The following is a 20,240-nucleotide window of genomic DNA, read 5'->3' as shown; positions in this document are numbered from 1 at the left end:
TTCTCTCCATGCACATTTTCTTACGGGGGGGGGGGGGTTTCACGGAGTCACAGCACACTGACATCGGCTGGGGGTCCGAGCCTTTTCAGTGCATTGTCCCTTCATCGTAGAACCTCAGGGACAGTCACCTGGGCGGTGCAGGGAGCCAGCCCAGGAAGCTGGCACAGGGAAGGAAGGCTGTGGGCCAGGAGTGTTTGTTCTACTACAGGCTCCTGGTGCTGGCCTGTTAAAAAACAGAGGTGTCTGCCGACATCCTGTACCCAGGGCTAGACATGCAGCATCTGTGGACAACCCTGGGCAGCACTGGGAGTTATACAGGAAGCAAAGCTAAGTAGGGATTGTGTAGGAAACATGAAGGATTGGTAGCCACACCAGCACGCTCCTTGCCATTTACATAGCCTCCCAGTATTCATGCGACCCTCCCTTTATCTTTGGCCTTTCTCTCGTTCTTTCTACCTCCACTGCCGTCTCCCCAGCCTCAGCCTGGACACTCGTGGTCATTTGCTCCCTGCTCCCTGCTTCTGTTCTCTCCTCCAGGCCACTGTCCACACAGCTGCCAGAGTTATCTGCAAAATCGATCCAATAACTTCCTTCTCCTGCTGAAACCCTTCAATGGCTCCCCGCTGTACTAGGAATAAAATCCAGACCTCTTGCCAGAGCCTGTATGCCAGCAAGGGCTGAGCTCACCTTGTCCTCTGTGCTTCAGCCACCTTGGCTTTCTTCCTGTCCCTACAACAGGCGAAGCATGTTCCTGCCCCAGGTCCTTGGTATATACTGTTCCTGCCATCTGGAAGGCACTTTACCTGACAGGCTGCTTCTCAGCCTTCACCAGATCTCGCCTCTCCTTGGAGAAATTCCCCTTGGCTCTAAATAGAGCTCCTCTTATTCTCTATCAAAGCCGTCTTTTCCTCCTTGGTGTGTTTCACCACCTGCAATTGTTACTAATTTATTTCTGAGGAATGTCAGATCTGTGAGGGCAGGTAAGTGTCTGTCTTGTTTACTGCTGAATTCCCAGAGCCAAGACGGGTGTATGGCTGTCCATGGGTACTCGTAAAAAGTACCTGGATGGATGGATACACAGGACCTCCACTCTCTGAGAGCCCTGCAAGCTCGTGGTGGTCCTGCCTTCATGCTCAGGACCACTTGGGGGTCCATGACACGTGGGGCCTGGAGACTTATTGCCTTGCAGCAGCCCTGTCCTGCCATCTAAGCCCACTTGTGCCAGCCCTTCCCTCCTGGTCAGCTTCTGGATTTGAAGATCTTTTCCTGGAAAGAAAAGATAGGAGCTGATGGCACCATCTGTCCCTGGCATTTCTATAGATCAGTCAAAGGCTCAGCGTGAAGGGCACCGCCACAGTAGGGAGGTTTCCCACACTCACCGGCTGGGACAGGACCCAGTTTTGGAGGCCCCATTTTGGGAGGGCATTTCCCCACTCGGGCTGTCCAACCCCAGTGGCACGTCCAACCCCTCTCTGGACCTAAGGTGTGCCTGTGGAAGTGGGAGTGGGTGTTGGAGGGAGGGGGCCTACATAGGGGAAGCAGAACCTCCCTGGGCCCATGAGGGCTAATGGCTGCCTGGGTGCTGGGTGTGAGCCGGAACCCGAGCTTCTGGTCTCCTCTGCCACCTGGAGTCCTCTGGTGGGCTCGGGAGCCTCAGTCTCCAGGTGTGTGAGATGGGGATGACATTGTCCTAGCCACTGCCTCCCCGGGGTTAGGGCAGGAGAAGGGGCGAGGGGAGAGAGGAGAGCTGCAGGCCTGGGGCCAGGGAGCCTGGCAGCGCTGAGCTTGGTGGGGAGGGGCACTGCAGGGGCTGGTAAGCGGCGCCAATGTGCAGGGATATAGCCGGCACCCCTGCCACTTGGCCTGTGAGGGAGCAGGAGCTAAAGCCCTCCCGGTGAGCAGGGGCTCAGGGGGCTTTGAAGCTCTGTTGTTGTGTTAATGATCAAAACCTCATCAGGAAATGCCCCCTGAGTGTGGCTCATGGGTCCACCTGTGTCAGGCTACTTAGCGCCTGCAAAGAAAATGAGCTTCACCAGAGGGAGGACAGCAGGTCTGTGATAAGTGTCAGCAGCCTGATCAATACTACTGGGTGTCCAGGGGGCTCCTAGATGGCGGGTGCAGCCCGAGGGGGCCTGCAAGCTGGCTGTGTCCTGGCCACACCTCCGGGATGCTGTGCGTGTGCACATCATGGCCTGTGCCTGCCAGCCATGTGCCTGCACACAGCGGCGGCCCGTGCCAACCTGCCACTTAGAGCCCAGCAGGGCATCTTCCTGACAGGGTATCTTCGTGCCTGGCTGGACCCCCGGGCTCCGGCGTTGCAGGATGATGTCTGGGCTCAGCGTTTGAGTCCTCAGGGTGTGGCCCTGGCCGCGTGTCCTGGCCCTGGCTGGGTGCATGCCCTGGCGCCCTCCCTGTGCCGGCAGAGAGGGCCCTGCTCTCCCCTGAGTGTGTCTGCCCTGTGCCTCAGTCTCTCCATCACCTTGCAGTCAGTTTGGTGTGCTCTTCAGGAGAACTGCCGTGGCTGCCCTGTCCCCTTAGTTGGGTCTGGGCCTCCTTTGCTGCCACTCTGTCCTGCGGGTCTCCCATCATGTCTTAGTTGGTGCCCGGGAGGTCTGTGAGTTCTGCACCAGGAGCTCTGCACTCCCGGGCTCGTGCAGGAGTGAGTGAGTGTTGCATGGCTGTACCTATGGCATGTACGCGTGTGGGCCTGCACACACAGGAGTGCATGCCTGTGTGTCCTGGGGAGCTCACAGACACACCTGCACACGGGCGGGTGGCTCCAGGGGTCATCGCCCCCGAGAGCCCCTTCCTGGGGGAGCTTGTCAGGTGGGCTGCTGGGGATGTGTTATGAGGACCCTGCTAGGACTGTGGCACGGTGGCCGGGGACAGTACCCTGGCGTGTGTGCTGGTTGTGTTGCCACTTTATGTGTTGCCACAACCCACACCCTTGCTCTCTGATTCAGCCTCCCTCACATGGGTGGGTCTTTCCTATCCCCACACACCTATGTGGGCAGGGGTCTCTGCTCCCTTCTTCCAGATGGTCCATTAGTGGCCACTGTTGAGCGCTCCATCCAGGTTCCAGTGGAGGGGAGAGGTCCTGAGCTGGAAGCCTCACGACCCAGGTCAGCTCTGCATATCCTTCTGTCCCGTGGGGACACTGCCCCAGGCCGACCCTGGGGTGCTGCATGGCCAGGGCAGCAGCACTAGGAGTGCCGGACGGGGACTGCCTTATCGGCAAGGGTTCCTATAGCTTCCTGGGCAGCATCTGCCCCGCTCTGCACGACTAATTGAATAGAAATCCTCCACAAAGCGAGGCAGAGCTCAGGCCCTGCCTAATCTTGTTAAGCAGTCCCCTGACAGTCTCATTAGGCGGCTGGCTGCTTGGAGGAGTTGATCTCTGCCAGGGGGTAGTCAGGCCCCGCAGGCTGGTCCTGGGATCAGGTCCCCGCCCAGCCGCCCTCCAAACAGGTTCAGGCAGAGGCAAGGCTGCAGCAGCAATGCAGGCCGCCAGTCCTTACTTAATCGGTTACGGTTTGCTGGACTTAATTGCTTTCAAATTATTAACTTCAGCTGGAGAAAGCAGGTGACAGGGGTTGAGGAAGAAATGTGAGCCTCCTTATGGGACGTGAGTTGGGTTGGGGCTAAGAGGATGGTTTCCAGCCCCGTCACGACCATTCTCTGTGGGAACCCTGGCAGGCTGTGTCCAGCAGCGAGGACCTGGCCTTCCTGGCTGCCCATCCTGTGGCTGTGGTGAAGAGCTGAGTGTGTCAGGGACAGACAAGTGGACTACATGAGAACAAAGCCAGCCCAGGGCTGTGGGAGCACACTGTGGTACCTAACCTAGCCTGGGCTTGGGAGCAACCGGAGGAGGCTTCCTGGAAGAAGTGACTACTGAGCCAAGTCTTCAATGGAGACTGGGGTTGGTCCAGTGAAGAAAGGGAGGCTGGATCTCCAGGTGGTGAAACAGCTTGAGAAAATGGCAGGATCTGTGAGCTGTCCTGGTTTGCCGGGCATAGGTGGAGAAGGACCGTGCTGATAGCCTGCTGAGGTCTGCAGGGGTCTTAGAGTTCTCTCTCTGTGGTCCTGGCAGAAGTGGCTCAGTCTCTGGGGACTGAGGCAGGTAGGGGGTGCAGGCTGTAGACCAGAGAGGGGATGTCGGGGCCCAGAGTCATATACCTAGGTCTAGGCCTTGAGCTGTGAGGGGAGAGACCCACGGGGAGGGAGAAACTCAGGGGGACAGTCAGCTCTACCCACTACCTGCCCCCCACAGGCTCACAGTAGTTGGGCTAATGGGGGCACTGATCACCACTGATTTCCATCATCACAGCTCTGGACGTGCTCCTGCAGTTCAGACTGAAATGCATACTTTTGCCCCACAAAGAGGGTTCCCTGGCTGGGCCATGAACTGTCATTTGCTTCATCTCTCTCCTGGGCCCCTTGGTTTTTCCTCCCCAGACACGGCTCTGGAGTTCAGCGGAGAGAGAACAAGGTGAGCCATGCATCACTAACCCTGCGACTAGGGTCTCCAGAAAGGACCCCCTCTCACATTGGCTGAAATGGGGGTCACCTCTTTTCCCAACTTGGGGACATCAGCTGCCCGATGTTGTGTACACCGAGCAGAACTCTGGGCTGAAGATGGCTTACGTTCTCTGTAAGGAATATCTCTCTGCGAGGAGTAATTCATCTCATCTTATCAGTAACATGAAGCAGTGGAGCGGTGGTATGTACATGTTCTAAGTCATAATTTTACAGTGATTTAAAAAACTCAAGATATTGGTTTTCTTTCCATTAGTGAGATGGTGGCAGGCAGTAAAGCCCACTGTCTTTTTATAATCAGATTTAAATTGTTTTAATTATGCAGCCCATATTCTCCCAGTAACATACCATCTCCGTGAGTTAATGGGCTTTGAAATCTCCCTTTGTTGCATACACTGTAGATACAGATTTTTTTGTTAAACAATTTATTTTATATATAGAAATTCAGAAAATTAGCTATGAGGTAGCTTCAGATGAGTATTGGGAGGTTCTATTATGTTAGAAGAAGGCAGATTCCTGGATGGAATTCTGAGCATCTTCCCATCTTAAGAATAAGGTTTTAAGAGCACTGGTGATGTACCGTGTTTCCCCGAAAATAAGACCTAGCTGGACAATCAGCTCTAATGCATATTTGGAGCAAAAATTAATGTAAGACCCCGTCTCATTTTAAGACCGGGTCTTACATAATACCGAGTCTTATATTACTTTTTGGTCCAAAAGACGTGTTAGAGCTGATTATCCAGCTAGGTCTTATTTTCAGGGAAACATGGTACAGAGCTATCGGTGTTGCTTTGACCGCAGCAGAGAGACCATTCATGTGCTGTATAAATTTCTCTGTTGATTCTTCGGTGAGGATATTAGAAAGGAATGTCCGTTCATTCGTTAATTTCCTGGGCACCTACTGTGGGCGTGGCCCTGAACTTGCAGATACACAGCAAGGAAAGCCATGATCTTTATCTTTGAGGGGGCTGGTGCTTTCAGAGAAACAACCATTTATACATATCATTCCCAAATAAGGCCTTTTCAATGGTTGGTGCTTCCACAGATTGGATTGTAGGGCAGAGCCATAGCATATGGCCTCACCCTCTGCTGATGCTCAATGCTGAAGAGGGTACACGGCAAGGACGCAGTGTGGGCCCTCGGGGGCTTTCTGGAGGGCAGGCTGGGCCAGGCCAAATCTCCCGTTCTCCAGACCCAAGGCACCCCTCAGCCCTACCCTCCCTATTCTGTGCTGGGGCCTGGCCCTATCTCAGGACCCCCTTGGGTGTCTACTAGGGCCCGGCCTTCGTTAGCCGACCTCTTAATTGGATGGGGCTGCCCCAGTCAGGCCATTGGAGTTGCCAGGAAAGATTCCTGGGTCCCGATGGCCATTAGCTGAGGACCCAATGAGGACTCAAGAGGGGTGTGTGTGTGTGTGCGTGTTGGGGCATATGGCATTCAGCCTCCTTGGTTCCCCTGGCCTGAGCCTGAGGCATCACTGGAATCAGGACCTGGCTGACCCAGAAGTGCCGTGTGACCTTTGTGATTTGATGCCCTTGCTGTTCCTGATGCTGGCTGTGGCAGCGTGTGTGGTGGTGTGGCCACCATGGTCACAGAGTCCATGCCATCCAGTATGAGGACAGGCCGACCCTTTCCTTCTCTAATGCTCTCTTCTTGTCCCTGCGTCTGGAGTACACACAGGTATTTGGTACCCACTGGCTAAAGGCCACTTAACAGTGGCTTGAGGGAAAGGCCAGAATGTCCTCAAGGGTTCAGGAGTGAGCAGGGTAGGCAAGGCTGAAGGTCTCGCTGCCCCTCACGCTCACCAGCCCCTCCGATGGAAAGGCCCAGAGTGATTCTTCTTTACAAGCCTCCCAGCGTAGAACCTCAAACTCAGAACCCTCTCCCGGCCCATGAGAACTTACAGAATTTGTGCTCTTAAATTTGGCTCCCCCTGCTTGGCTCAGAAACCCTGGCATAACATCCCAGGGGATTCTTAAATCCCCATGGCAAAACCCCAGGGTCCAAGCCTCTAAATCAGAATAAGAACTGCAGACTCAGCACCATCCAGCCTGGACACCCGCTGTGGAAGCCTCCAGCTCAGGCCCTCCCAGCGAAGGGCCTGCGCCCTGTACTCCCATCTCTTCTGCTGTGGTCACATCACTGGCATGTTATTGTTTAGAGCCTTTGCCTCTTTCCTTCTACATTTCGTTGTCCCTGAAGTGAGTGACTGACTTGTTGGTGCTTTGGTGCTTCGTTTTCCAAGCATTTCTCAGCACCTCATCCCCGTGCTGCAGCCAGTCGTCTGAATTCCCCCTTGCTTGGCTTGTTCATGGTGGCTTGGCTTCCATTCCGCCCCGTGACCTATGTTCCGGAGCCTTCTGACTGCTGCGGGGCTCACTCTTCCCTCCCCCAGTCTCTGCTCAGGACGTCACCACTTCCAGGACCTCACCCTGACCCCCATTTAGAATTTCACCCTATTCCCCGTGCCACTCCCTGGCACTTGCCACGTTGCTGTTTCTCCGTGAAACTCACCTCCTTCTCATACGTCGTTTGTTGAGGTGGTTGATCTTGTTGTTTGTCCACTCCCATCCTGAGTGGAAGCTTTAGCAGAGCAGGGCGTGCTGTCTTGTGTGTTTCCCTTCTCTGCCACAGTGTCTGGCACACAGCTGGTGCCAGTCGGTGCAGTCAGTGTGAATGACTGAATACTTCTGAGCTGGTTGCCACACCCTGGTGCAGGGCATCTGGGAAGGCTTGGAGTCAGTGTGGATTGGAAGCAGCCTTCGTTGTCACAGTGGGGAGGCCAGGCTGTCCTGTCATCTCCTGAGAGCTCCCACTGCCCCTTCCTGAGGTCGACTTCTTCCTGAGGTCACCTCTGGTCTGCGGACTCCCAGTCTCCTTCCTATACTCCCGCCTCTTTGGTTCTCCTGGGCTCCTCAGCCGAGTGTGGCCAGCCTCATCTCTGCCCATTAGGGCACTCGGTGGGGCCATTCCTGAGGGCCAGCTCCGGGTCCTTTTCCCCAGTGGGAGAACTTCATCTCCAAGGTGCGTCCCGCAGCGCAGTTCTGCTTGCCGGGCCCAGCCTTGGGGTGCAGCAGTTTCATTAGAGCAGCTGGGGCCGGCTCTCGGTAGTGACCAAGTCCGCCCCTAAGGGCAGGCATGTGCCTGCTCCAGCCATCCTGCGTGGGGCTGGCCCAGCCTCTGCCAGCCTTGCTTCCGCTTTCTCCTCCTCCCCTGCCTTCCCCTGCAGCTCTTTCCAGAAGCTTCTCTGGAGGGCAAGACACCTGGGAGGCTCATGGGCATTCATTGGTGTCTCCTGGGTTTTAGGTGCTGTGTTGGGTGCTGGGGTGGGTGGTGGACATGGAAGGTGCATGGATGGAGCTTGCTGTCTAATGGAGAGAGGCGGTGAGAGACTTTGGAGGCAGACCAGCCGGGTCTGAACCCCAGCTCTGTCGCTTACCAGCTTTTGATGTTGAATAAAAAGAGCTCTCGCTGAGCTTCACCTGCGCTTCACTTTCCTCATCCATAAAATGGGGATAAACATAGCACCTGCTACCCAGGTATTTGTGTGCATTAAAGTGGAAATAGGATGCTAGGACGTGCTCACAGGCGTGGCCCTATCCCATCCCCAACGCACGTCAGGGCAGCAAGCACATGCGAGGCACCTACTGTGTGCTGGGTGCTGTGAGGAATGCAGGCTGATTCTGATCTGGCCTCAGAATTCCAGGAACTCATCATGGAGGACAGAGAACCAGGGGAGAGGGCAAGATGAGAGCCATGTTGGACAAAGTAGCAGAGGAGTAGGACAGAGGTGAAAGTTTAGGAGGGTCCCTGTCAGGGGGGCCCTTTGTACTGGACTTTAAGGGTCGGTCTGAGCTTGGAAAAGAAGGGCAGGGAAGGTACCCTGTGGATGTCGGGGTGGACATCTTCATGGGGCTCTCATGGCGGGGAGACCCCCAGCATGGGAGGGAGTAGCAAGTCTGTTAGATGAATGCCAGCCCGGCTCCTTCAGTTGTACGGGATGAGGGTGCCAAAAGGCGGCTCGGCAAAGGCTGAATCCTGGGCTTTGGAGTGAATTCCTTGTGGCTCTGCTTGACTTGGTTCTTTCGCCATGTGCCTCACTCCTCCCCAAGTCTGCATGGAATTGGAAGAAGTTTCCAAAGGGAAGGAGAAAGACTGTTAACAGAATAAGGTGAATGCGTAAACGTGCTGGTCATTCAGAACTGTAACTGCGTGGCCACCCCAGGAGCAGTTCTGCCCCACGACCCCCTCGTCATGCTGTTTTCAGGGTGGGCCTGGGCCTCCCACTGGTGGGGAGATCACATTTCAGGACAGCACCTGTCGCCTTCGTAGCTCCAGGGAGATCTCAAAGTTGGATGAGTGTCTCCTGGACAGGGGCTTCTGTAGCGATGTCGCGGGGGCAGCACTGTGTTTAGGAGCGGCCAGCCCCTTACAGGGCAGTGTCCCTGGGGTGCCCTGGCCACAGCCTCCTTGGCACCTGGGTCAGGGATCAGAGGCTGCTCCTCCTGCCATGCCCCAGGCAGCCTCTGGCCCTGTCGTGCCCACACTCAGTTTGCAGGGGTAGCCTGGCTTGTTGAGGACCTCCCTTGTGGGGGCCGGACTGCATTCCTGGTGGCTAGGCTTGGTCACCCATTGTTGATGAGTCTGTCAGATAGAGTGGTCCAGGCAGTCAACTGGGCTGTGTGACAGTCTTTCTAGAATATGTACAGAGGAATGGGTGACACTTACATGAAATGAAACAACTGTCAGAAGCAATTTATGGCCGTGCTCCCATGGAGCCAGGCCTGGTTATCACTTTGCATGTTGCCTCCTAGCAAATGAGGTTTGTCACTCAGTCATTGCGCTTCATTATGTGTTATGAAAGCCAGCCTGCAGCCGGGCTGGGCAGGGCACCCCAAGGATCAGGCACGCAGGGGGTGATAGGGGAAGCCGGTCCACGTCTGGGAAGGCATGGAGTCAGTGTGGATTGGAAGCAGCCTTCGCTGTCACAGTGGGGAGGCCAGGCTGTGGACACACGCTTGGGTTTCTTCTTAGGTGCTGGCTAGGGCACTAGAAGACCCTCGGAGCCAGCGGGCTCCATATGCTGGGACATTGCTTTAGGAACACTGACATTCCTGGAGGCCCTCACTCCCTGCCCTCCTGTCTCGGAGGAGTCACGGTTCTTTCATTCCGTCACCAAACCTTTTCTGATGCCTAAATGTGTGCATGGCCTGGGTGTAGGGCTAGAAATCACAGGGCACAGTAAGCCTTAGTGTCTGCGTCGGCCACCCTGAGTGAGCCCAGTAGTGATTTCTGCATGTGCACATGTTATCATAAACACAATGCAGAAATCTCCTCAGACACAGCCTTGGACCAATGATCACCCTCCTAGGAGGACAACCCAGAGCTGTCTGTGACCACCACACGCTTCTTGTCTCCAGTAGGGCCAATGCGACATTTGTGATCAATTAGAGTGATGTTCACGTGGCCCCTGGATTCCTGTCCCGTCACTGGCTGGAGAGGCCCCCCCAGAAACCACGATCAGCTGAACCTAGGGGAGGGCCCCACTAAGGGTTTGCTCCGGCCAAGACCAGGCCAGAGCCAGGTGCCTATACATCCTGTCCCATCTTATTTTCATAGTCCCTTGAGAGAGGTGCGCTCTTGTCATCTTGGGAGAAATGGCCATGGGAAGGAGTTGGGAGTCAGGTAGTTCCAGGGGGCCGTCCCAGCTCTCCCTAGCGGGCCATTCACTTGACGTCTCTTAATGCAGCTCCCAACTGTGTGGCGAGGGCCTGCTGCATTTTGGTCTCTGTGCTGGGTGCTGGGGATACAGCAATGAATGGGAGAGGCCTGCGACATCATTCCTAAGATGGGGACGGCCATAGCTACTTCCCGTGGTGGTGAGCAATGAAGTAGCAGCCTGAGAAATGGGAAACAAAGTAATAGCCTGTCCCAGCTTGAGTTCTGCACAACTAGTTCTACAAAATGTGGTGGGAGAAGCAGACTCTGTGGCTGCATACATGTGACCCCACTGGATGCTTCTCTGGGAGACGCCACCATGCCTGATGGCATATTAAGGCTCTGAGTGGCCCTGCAGTAAAGAAGTCCGTTAGCTTTTGTGAACTCAGCATTTGCAGGCTCCGTTGAACATGTTTCTTTGGCAGAGCACGTAATACCGTCCTATGTAATTACTGCTTCCCCAAACCCACTTTAGAAACGCTAAGGCAGCACCTACAAAATACCGCATGGAGTGCCCTGCACCTGGGAGGTGCTCGTAACTGTGGGTGTCTCCCTCCTTGGTGTCCTGAAGGAGGCCCAGGGACCCGGCTGATTAGCTTGGTGGCTCTGACAGCAGCAAACACATGCAGGTTTTAATGATTACAGCAACGAGAGTCAAAGAGAGTTTAATTTTAAAAAGGCAAGGAGTGATTTCTCTCATGCTCTGCCAAAACAGGACTTCATAAATAGTGCAGCACGGTGTGCAGGCTCTGGGCACAGCTCCTGGTGGGCACAGATGCAAAGTACCACCAATAGTAAATAGCTCCGCCCAAGCCGCCCTCCTGTTCTTGTTAGCAGGACATGCCACTTGACCGATTTACCTGCTGGTGCCACTGGCTGGCACAGGAATGGCAGCAGATTTAACAGGTCTGTGTCCCTGCAGCCACTGCAGTGAGGGGGCACTGAAGGCACGGAAGCCCCTGCAGACCCAGCCACAGCCTCAGCCTCCCGGCCGTGGTGCAGGAGCAGGGAGCCTTAGCTTACTTCTCTGGAACATGGGCACCATCCTGCCCAGAACTGTGTGTGCCCTGAAGTAGGGACTGCATCTTTCCTTCATGTCCCTGTAACCCAGCCCAGGGGAAAATTAGAATTGGGTTTTGAAGGATGAGAAGGAGTTTCTTATGCATACAATAGGAGAAGGGCATTCCAGGCAGCTAGCACTCCGTATACAACTGTGTGGAGGCCCGAAAAGGTCTGATGTGTGACATGGACCGTATATAATGAGGCACAGGGAGTGTGAAAGGGCTCAGCAAGTGACGGAAAACCCTTCTCACTCGGCTTGGTTAGGGCAGCCTATGGAATCTGCTTCGTGGGCCAGAAGAGACAGTGGGAAAGGGAAGCACGACATGTTCAGAGACAAATGTGATCACCCCACTCTGGAGAACGGATTCACTTTATCCTGACAGCCAGTAGCAGCAATAAACGAGGGAGATGGAACATGTTATTTTAATTATATACTCTCACCACCTAATTTTAATTTTAATTGATATGTGAACAGGTGTTGTACTCTTCAAAGCAGTTTAAGGCAGTGCATTCCGGGAAAAGCACAGGTTGTTCTCTTCATTAGTCATGCAGAGGGATGGGCAGGGGCCAGGGGGCCAAGGGGAGGGGAAGCAGCTTTTGCCCTGAGTCATGCAGGAGGTGAGAGTCGTGCCCTGGAGGGGCTGAGCACAACTCGAGAAAAGAGGCGTGGAGGGGAGGACAGAGAGGGGAGGAGAGAGGAGGGGAGGAAAAGGGAGGAGGTGGTGGCCACCTAGAGTGGATTTACTCAGTTTATTTATTCAGTTATACTCTCAAGAAACATTTATTGAGAGCTCTGAGCTAAATGCAAGGCATTTCAGAATGACTCTAGTACAGTTTTTTCCCGCAACATGCACCGAGTCTGGTGGGGGAGGGAGGATATATGTGAAAACCAAGAATTACAGTTCTTGGAGTAAATGGGAACTTATCATAGACTGTTGTGAAGGCTTTGCTCTCTAGTGAACTCAGGAAAAGCTTCCTGGAGGACACTTGAGTTGGGGTTTTGAAGTGTAAATAGGAGTTGTCTAAGATTAAGGATAGGAGATGGTGATGGGGGATGGCATTCTAAGCAGTGGCGGGAAGCTGTATGGAATGTGTGGGGAGTGCCTAGTGGTTTGCTGGATCACTGGTACGAAGGAAGGTCTGGGAGGAGTTGAGTCTGGAGATTTGAGTGATGAGCAGGTCTCCCAGGGTCAGGAGCTGGACTTCAACCTGATGGCAGAGAGGAACTGGGAAGGATTTGAAGCTGAGGTGATGAGATGAGGTTTGTGTTTCTGGGAGATCATCCTGCAGGAAGGTGGGATGGAGAGGCTGATGATGCAGCCAGGGGGAGAAGAGAAGAGGGGCTTCGTGAAGCCCAGGGCAGGAGTGTAGAGGTTGGATTCCAGATATTGGAGTGAGGGAAGGGGCGGGTCAGAGTGAAGGCCAAGTCTGGGATCAGGCCTCTAGGGGAGGCCATCCTTGGGGTGGGAAGTTGGGAGGAGCAGGGGAAGGCGGTGAGTTCAGTCTAGACCATGGAGTTTGGGATGCTTGTGGGACCTCCTGGGCGAGACATCCAGGAGGCATTGCTAGAAGGCAGGGGAAGGCAGCCCCAGCAGGGATGAGGCAGGGACCTGGAAAACCACTTTAAACATTTTAAAATTATTATCTTTCTTTTTCAATTGTGGCAAGAACACTTAATGTGAGATCTACCCTCTTAAAAGATTTTTAAGTGCCCAATACAGTGTAATTAACTATAGGCATAATGATGTCTAATCGACCTTATTCACCTTGCATAACAGAGTTTATACCCCCTGAACAGCAACTCCCCACTTCCCCTTCAACTACATCCTGTAGCCCGTGGAAACTACATCCTCTTCTTGTTTCTATGAGTTTGACTGTTGTACATACTTTATGTAAATGGAATCATGCTGTCTTTGTCCTGTGTGACTGGCTTATTTCACTTAGCAAAATGTCCTCAAGGGTCATCCGTGTTGCATATTGCAGGATTTCCTTCTTTTTTTAAGGTCGAATAATATTCTGTTGTAAGGATCCAGCACATCTTCTCTATCCATTCATCCATTGGTGGACATTTAGGTGGCTCCCACATCTTGGCGATTGTGAGTAATTCTGTGATGAATACAGGAGTGCAAATATCTCGTCAAGATCCTGATTTCAATACTTTTGGATAAATACCCAGCAGTGGGATTGCTGGGTCACAAGACAGTTTTATTTTTAATTTTTTGAGGCACCTCCATACTGTTTCCCATAGAGCCTGCACCATTTTCCTTCCCCCTAACAGTGTACAAGGGCCCTAATTTCTCCACATCCTCACCAACACTTTTTGTCTGGTGTTTTGTTTTTTGTTTTGATAAATAGCCACCCTAACAGGTGTGAGATGATATCTCACTGCGGTTTGGATTGGTGTTTCCCTGGTGATTGGTGATGCTGAACATCTTTTTATGTTTCTGTGTGTCTTCTTTGGAGAAATGTGTATTCAAGTCCTTAGCCCATTTTTAATTGGGTTATTAGTTTTTGCTATTGAGACATATAGTCCATTGGAACATAGTAGACACCCCAGAAATAATCTATACACATATGGTCAACAGATCTTCAACAAGGGAGCCAAAAATACACATGGGGAAAGGACTGTCTCTTCAACAAATGGGGCTGGGAAAACCAGATATCCATATGCAAAAGCATGAAATTGGACCATTATTTTACACCATATACACAAATCGCCAAATCAACTCAAAATAGATTAAAGACTTAAACATAGGACCCGATACGGTAAAAGTCCTAGAAGAAAACATAGGGAGAAAGCTTCATGACATGGGTCTTGACAATGATTTCATAGGTAGGACACCAAAAGCATAGGTGGCAAAAGCAAAAATAGAGAGGTGGGACTACATCAAACTAAAAAACTTCTGCACAGAAAAGGAAATAACTAACAGAGTGGAAAGGTAACCTATGGAAGGGGAGAAAATATCTGCAAATCATACATCTGATAAGGGGTTAATATCCATGTATATACAGAGTTTGGCTTTTAGGGGGCTTCTTAGTGGGTGCTCTGGGCTCCATACCTAGGAAGGGAAGAAAGGGACAGCATCAGGTCTGGACGGCGGGACAAGACAAGCAGTGAGGCCATCTCAGGGGAAGCCCTAGCAGACACCCCAGGAGCTCTGAAGATGAGCTGCGATGACCCTGCAGAGGCGTTCTTGGAGCAGAGGACCGGGCCCTTCATACCCCATGCTGCTCAGCCCTGGGGAGTGGCTGCCCAGGAAGGGGATGTGGCTTGGGCTCAGGGTTTCTCTTCAGCTGGGGAGATCCCCTTTGGGGGCTGACTAGAGCATCTGAAAGCAGCGTCCCAGGAGTCCTTCCCTCTTGAAAAGGGGCTGGCCGCATCCCTGTGTCCACCACACACAGCATGAAAGGAGACCAGAATGGGGTATCCATTCTCAGCCCTCACCACCCCTTGCTTCTTCTCTCTTCCTGGTCTCTGTCCATCTAGTTTTCTCCTCCTGGAATGCGTTTCTCTCCTCTCCATGGGCTATTCTTACCTGTCCTTTACCTGGGCATCCTCCATTCCTCTGGGGAAGGCAGCCTTGATTCTGGAGGGGTCGGGGAGGGCTGTGAAGGATCCAGTCGAGCCCGAGAGTGTGGAAGGCCAGGGTCAGCCACGTCCATGCCCCACCCTGCCACTGGCTGGCTTTGTGACCTGGGGGGAGCCACCCCCTTCCTGGGCTCCTGTTTTTCCATCTCTGAAGTGAATGGTCTGGATCCAGCATGTTTCTGACGTTTGCAGGTGGCTCTGGTGTTGCAGGCCTCCCCCAAGCTCCCCCAGCCTCCATCTGATCGGCCCCTTGCAGTCAATTTCTGCTCTTTGTTATCTCCGACCCACGAGATGGCCAGTGTCCCGGGCGGTGGACCTGTGTCTAGTTCATCTCTGCCCGCCACACTGTGTCTGGTAAGATCTGGCAGTGACAGCAGTCCCGATACCTGCTGTCTTCTTTTACCTATTTTGTGCCAGGTGCATTGCAAGCGCTAGTGCATTTATTTCCCAGGACAACCTGTTTGCAGATGAAGAAACTGAGACAGACTCTCAGGACCTGCCACGGGGAACAGAGCTGGGACAGGAGTGAGAGCTGACTTGGGAACCCAGGTCTAGTGACCCCAAAGTCTGGGCTCTTTCTCTCCTACCTGCTCCTGGGGTCCTGAGGTAACACCTTGAGGAGATTGGAGGTCTCTCGTCCTCTCCAGCCCTGCCTGCCCAGGGCCACTGCTGGGAATATCCAGCACTGTGTTGACCTCAACTGTGCAGTTTTAAATGGTGCTGTGGGCACCTTGCCCACCTCACCCTGGGTGGGAGAGAGGGCGCACCGCCACGGCCGCCGAGCTCCTGAGCATCCCCTTCTGGTCGTTGATGGAGCTGCTCAGACTCAGCCGTGCACGGATCTACCTGGATGGGAGACTCTGTCACAGCGAATCTGGGTGTGCTTCCTGCCCCGTCCAGGCAGCCAGAAGCCAGAATGCCCAGTGGGAATTTGGGAAGGTGCTTAAAGAGGCCACAGGGCTATGGGCACTTGGGGAGGCGAGGGGTAGGGGTAAGATGGAGTTTGTAGTACATCCCACAAGAACAAGCCAAGCATGCAGCTTTCAATTGGTGACAGTGATCATCTGCCAGACCCCGGCTGCACGTGTGTTTGCTGCCACAGCCTCCCCTGACTGCCACTGCAGGACTCTGGTCCCCCTTCTGTGAAGGGCTGTCTTTAGAGGAGGCCTGGGTTCGAGACTGGCCTGGCATCCAGCCTGCCAACCCGGCCTTTCTTCTCTTGCCTCTGTGCTCACCAGGTCGAGTGGGGCTTATGGGCCACTGTCCTGCCTTCTAGGCCCTCTGAGTCTGCCCCTTGCTGTGCGTGACTATGCACTGGTTATCCAGCCCTCTGTGACATGAATGTGATGACCACCCCCCAACCCCGGCCCAGGGTGGTGCCGTGGTGTTGGTTACTAGGTGTGCCTGGCACATGGCAGGCTCCCTGTACTTGTTGGTCCATCTCCCTGGCCAGGTTTTCCTGGCTTCCTTTTTCTAGGAAACCCTGCATCTACCCTCACCTGGGCTTTGCCGTCAGCCACACCAGGATTGATTTCCAGCTTCTCCTCTTCCTGGCTTTGTGGCCTCACACAGCTATGAAGACTGTCTAGGCCCGTCCTTGCTGCTTGGCCAGGTGGGGGCCCTCACAGCAACTGTGTCACTTGATTGGGGCGAGGACTGTGAAATGACGCGTGTGGTGCTCAGTCAGGGCTGGGAAATGGGCGTAGCCACGGTTGTTGCTAGTGTGCAGTTTCCGGGTATTTGCTCTAGGTGGCTTCTCTCTCGCTCTTTTTAAAATTTAAATTTCTTTCTTTTTAAAAGATTTTAATTAAAATACAGTTAGCATACAATATTATATTAGTTTCAGGTGTACATCATAGTTATTCAACAGGACCCATCTGGCACTAGACACAGTGATTATCATATTACTGACTATTTACATTCCATGACTGGTTTGTAACTACCAATTTGTACTTCTTAACCCCTTCACCTTTTCCGCCCAGCTCCCAACCCCTTTCTCATCTATCACCCCAACAAATCTAGTACCTATCTAACACCATACATAGTTATTACAATATTATTGACTATAATCCTTATGCTGTATCCTATATCCCCAGGACTACTGTGTAGCAACCAATTTGTACTTCTTAATCCCTTCTCCTTGACACCCACCCCCCCATCCTGCCCTCCCATCGGGCAACCATCAGAATGTTATCTGTATCTATGAGTTCGTTTCTGTTTTATTTGTTTGTTTATTTTGTTCTTTAGATTCCAGTTATAAGTGAAATCATATGACATTTGTCTTTTGCTGTCTGACTTACTACACTCAGCACAGTACCCTCTAGGTCTATCCATGTTGTTGCAGATGGCAAGATTTCATTCTTTTTTTTTTATGGCTGAGGAATATTCCATTGCATATATGTACCATATTTTCTTTACCCATTCATCCATTCAGTGACACCCAGGTTGCCTCTACCTCTTGGCCATTGTAAATAATGCTGCAATGAACATGTGGATGAGCATGTCCCCTTGATGTAGCATTTTGGGCTTGTTCAGATAAATACCCAGAAGTGGGATTACTAGGTCCTTCTTTGTCTCTTGTTATAGCCTTTGTTTTAAAGTCTATTTTGTCTGGTGTAAGTATTGCCACCACAGCTTTTTGTTGTTTTGTTTCCATTATCATGAAATACGTTTTTCCATCTCTTTACTTTCAGTCTGTGTGTGTCTTTCAATGTGAAGTGAGACTCTCGTAGGCAGCATATGTATGGATCTTGTTTTCTTATCCATTTAGTCCCCCCTGCCCCATCTTTTGATTGGAGCATTTAACACATTTACATTGAAAGTAATTGTTGATAGGTATGTAGTTATTGCCATTTTGTTATTTATCTTTTTAATTTTTTTTCATCTTAAAGAAGTCCCTCTAAGATTCCTTGTAATACTGGTCTAGTGTGATTAACTCCTTTAGCTTTTTCTTGTCTGGGAAGCTCTTTATCTGTCCTTCAATTCTAAATGATAGCCTTACTGGGTAATCTTGCTTGTAGGTTCTTACTTTTCATCACTTTGAATATTTCCTGCCAATCCCTCTGACCTGCAAAGTTTCTGTTGACAAATCAGCTGCTAGTCTTATGGCAGCTCCCTTGTAGGTAACTAACTGCTTTTCTCTTGCTGCTTTTAAGATTCTCTCTTTGTCTTTAACCTTTGGCATTTTAATTATGCTGTATCTTGGTGTGGGCCTCTTTGGGTTTATCTTGTTTGGGACTCTCTGTGCTTCCTGGGCTTGTACGCATATATCTAGTTCCTTCACGAGGTTAGGGAAGTTGTCTGTCATTATTTTTTAAAATAGGTTTTCAATTCCTTGCCCTCTCTCATCTCCTCCTGGTACCCCTATAATGCAAACATTGTTACATTTGATGTTGTCCCAGAGGCTCCTTAAACTCCTCATTTTTTGGATTCTTTTCTCTTTTTGCTGTTCTGGTTGGGTGTTTTTTGCTACCTTATGTTTTTTCTTTTTAATTAAAATTTATTGGGGTGACAATGGTTAGTAAAATTACATAGGTTTCAAGTGTAGAATTCTGTAACACATCACCTATATATTACATTGTGCATTCACCACCCAGTCAGTTCTCCTACCGTCACCAAATATGTGACTCCCTTTACCCTACCTGACCTTTTAAATCACTGATTTGATCCTCTGCTTTATCTAATCCACTGTTGATTCCCTGTAATGTGTTCTTCCTTTCCGTTATTGTAATCTTTATTTCTGACTGGTTCTTTTTTATGTTTTCTGTCTCCATTTTTATGTTTCCAGTTTCTTTGTTGAAATTCTCACTGAGATCATTGAGCATCCTTACTCCAGTGTTTTGAACTCTGCATGTGGTCGATTGCTTGTCTCCTTCTTTTTCAGTTCTTTTTCTGGAACTTTTTCTGGTTCTTTTATTTGGGACATGTTTCTTTATCTCCCTATTTGGGCTGCCTCCCTGTGTTTGTTTTTATGTCTTAGGTGGGGCTGCTATGTCTCTCAGTCCTGATAGAGTGGCCTTATGCAGTAGGTGTGCTGTGGGGCTCAGTGGCACAGCCTTCTTAGTCACCAGGTATGTCCCTTGTGTGGGTTGGGTGTGCTCTCCTGTTGTTGTTGAGCCTTGGTTGCTGTTTGCATGTCAGTGGGAGGGACTGACCATTGGGCTGATTGGTTGTAAGGACTGACTGTGACTACAGTGGAGGAATTGTGGTGCAAGGGCAGGATTTGCCTCAGCAGAACTCTGGTGTCTGCTGAATGCACCCCTTGGGTGTGTGGTCCTTGGAGGTGGCTGGTGATGCTCTAGCTCATTTCAAAAATGTCCACTGGGTGTGCCAGTCTCAGGTCAGGTCAAGCCGACACCTGATGCTTGGAGGTCCCTCGAGAGGCTAATCCACAAACCTAGGCCGGCTGCTGCTAGCACCAAACTTAGGGCTGCTCAGCCAGAGGTATGGGACATGCTCACGCCAGATGTTGCTTCTCTGGGCTCCATGAACGTTTGAGAGACCCTAGGAAAGTCAGCAGCATGAGCCAAGACAGGTGGTTTGTATGAAAAAGCCACTGGAATCGGGTGTGCCCGAAAGTTGGGTGGGGTGGGGTCTCAGAATCACTAGGGTGTGGTTAAACAATGGTGTTAGCCAAGGGGGAGGGCTCAACAAAGAGACAAGGCTTGTGCCAGCTCCTCTGGGCTGGAGAAAGCTACCCCTCCAGCGCTCACCCTGAAGCCAGACAACCCCACCCCCCCACCTCCTGTATGTCCCTGACGCCTTTCCTCCTGCTGCCCCAGTGCTGGAACTCAGAGCAAGTGATTCCATTGGTGAGTAAGTTCGTGTGTGGTCCCTTTAAGAAGAGCACCTGAGACTCCAGCAACTTTGCATATCACTCAGCCACAATCTCTGCTGATTTTCACAACCAGAATCTATGGAGACTTCTCGGTGCTGGAACCCTGGGCTGGGGACGGGCTGAGACCCCTTGTTCCTCAGGGGGGAACCTCTTCTGCTGAGATATACCTCCTGATTTTTAATGGTTACACACATTCCCATCTCTGTTCCCCCTACCAGTCTTGAGGTGGCTTTTACTGTATGTTTTTTGTTGTAGGGCTTCGGTTCAGCAGATTTTAGGCAATTCTCAGTAATGGTTGTTTTGTAGTTTAGCTGTAATTTTGATGTGGTTGTAAGAGAAGGTAAGCACAGCATTTACCTACTGCACCATCTTGACTGGAACTCCCTTTAGGTGGCTTCTCTTGAGGCCTGGGCTATGGGTGAGCTTGTAGAAGGGGTGCTGGCAATGGAGAGACCTGCCCAGCCCTGAAGCAGGGGCCAGGCTTATGGGGGTGGGCAG

At 51.9% G+C, this 20,240-nt stretch overlaps 1 protein-coding gene across 1 annotated transcript in view; it reads left to right on the top strand.

Moving 5' to 3' along the window:
• Positions 1-20,240, top strand: part of GRID1 (glutamate ionotropic receptor delta type subunit 1) — a 760,849-nt gene that overhangs the window by 14,082 nt on the left and 726,527 nt on the right. The window lies entirely within an intron of this gene.

Source organism: Rhinolophus hipposideros (genome assembly GCF_964194185.1).
Source record: "Rhinolophus hipposideros genome assembly, chromosome: 15".
Taxonomy (NCBI): Eukaryota; Metazoa; Chordata; class Mammalia; order Chiroptera; family Rhinolophidae; genus Rhinolophus; species Rhinolophus hipposideros.
Note: the sequence above shows the minus strand (reverse complement) of the source record. Positions and strands in the feature narration are given on the sequence as shown.